Below are 1,870 nucleotides of genomic sequence, written 5' to 3'. Positions count from 1 at the left end.
AGAGGACAGCTGCACTACGCAGAGATAAAGACACAAAGATGGGAAAGTGCAGCTCACAATGGGTAGATAGTTGAGTGACCCTTTCTCAGGTCCCTTCTTTCTCTGACTCTGGAATCAAGAGGACACACTAAGTAAGGGTTGGTAATGGCATCTCAGCCAAAATCCCAATGCCGCTCAGTGCATTTGGCAAAGGACACTTTGTGGAAAGGACTGGGAGTCTGGCAAAAGGCAGTTATGGTGGACACCTTCTGCCAAGGTTCATAGCTGTGAAGCAATTTACCAGCATAGAGATCTTTCACTATTTGCTTATTCATTGTAGAAATATTTACTTAATCCAACAGAGTGAGCATCAAAAATACAAAACCTAATTCTAGTCCTAAAGAAGCTAAAGGGCGATATTGAACTCGAGTTGGAAGAGGCGAGTCCGGTCTCAAAATGGAGGTAAAACCGCCGCCCGGTCGCCCCCAGCCTGACTCCGGCCGTCGCCGCCGCCGCCGGGGGGAGGAGGGCCACGATCCAAAGGAACCAGAGCAGCTGAGGAAGCTGTTTATTGGTGGTCTGAGCTTTGAAACCACAGATGATAGCTTAAGAGAACATTTTGAGAAATGGGGCACACTTACAGACTGTGTGGTAATGAAGAGATCCTCAAACAAAAAACGTTCAGAGGCTTTGGTTTTGTGACCTACTCTTGTGTCGAAGGGTGGATGCTGCAATGTGTGCTCGGCCACACAAGGTTGATGGACGTGTGGTGGAACCAAAGAGAGCTGTTTCTAGAGAGGATTCTGTAAAGCCTGGTGCCCATTTAACGGTGAAGAAGATTTTTGTTGGTGGTATTAAAGAGGATACAGAAGAATATAATCTGAGAGACTACTTTGAAAAGTATGGCAAGATTGAAACCATAGAAGTTATGGAAGATAGGCAGAGTGGGAAAAAGAGAGGATTTGCTTTTGTAACTTTTGATGATCATGACACAGTTGATAAAATTGTTGTTCAGAAATACCACACTATTAATGGGCATAATTGTGAAGTGAAAAAGGCCCTTTCTAAACAAGAGATGCAGTCTGCTGGATCACAGAGAGGTCGTGGAGGTGGATCTGGCAACTTTATGGGACGTGGAGGAAACTTTGGTGGTGGCGGAGGAAACTTTGGGCGTGGAGGAAACTTTGGTGGAAGAGGAGGCTATGGTGGTGGAGGTGGTGGCAGAGAGGCAGTTATGGAGGTGGTGATGGTGGATATAATGGATTTGGAGTGATGGTGGCAACTATGGTGGTGGTCCCGGTTACAGTAGTAGGGAGGTTATGGAGGTGGTGGACCAGGCTATGGAAACCAAGGTGGTGGATATGGTGGTGGAGGAGGAGGATATGATGGTTACAATGAAGGAGGAAATTTTGGTGGAGGTAACTATGGTGGTGGTGGGAACTATAATGACTTTGGAAATTATAGTGGACAGCAACAATCTAATTATGGACCCATGAAGGGGGGCAGTTTTGGTGGAAGAAGCTCAGGCAGTCCCTATGGTGGTGGCTATGGATCTGGAGGTGGAAGTGGTGGATATGGTAACAGAAGGTTTTAAAATAAAACAAACAAATGGCTACAGTTCTTGTAGGAGAGAGAGCGAGAGTTGTCAGGAAGCTGCAGGTTGCTTTGAGACAGTGCATCCTAAATGCATTAGAGGAACTGTAAAAAATCTGCCACAGAAGGAACGATGATCCATAGTCAGAAAAGTTACTGCAGCTTAAACAGGAAGCCCTTCTTGTTCAGGACTGTCATAGCCACAGTTTGCAAAAAAGTGCAGCTATCGATTAATGCAATGTAGTGTCAATTAGATGTACATTCCTGAGGTCTTTTATCTGTTGTAGCTTTGTCTTTT

General features: G+C 45.4%; 1 pseudogene; it reads left to right on the top strand.

Annotated features, from left to right (window-relative positions):
• Positions 1-435: 435 nt before the first annotated feature.
• On the top strand, positions 436-1,588 carry LOC116891294 (annotated as a pseudogene).
• Positions 1,589-1,870: the final 282 nt, after the last annotated feature.

Source organism: Rattus rattus, chromosome 2 (assembly GCF_011064425.1).
Source record: "Rattus rattus isolate New Zealand chromosome 2, Rrattus_CSIRO_v1, whole genome shotgun sequence".
Taxonomy (NCBI): Eukaryota; Metazoa; Chordata; class Mammalia; order Rodentia; family Muridae; genus Rattus; species Rattus rattus.
The sequence above is the reverse complement of the archived record's forward strand: the minus strand, read 5'-3'. Positions and strand labels throughout refer to the sequence as shown.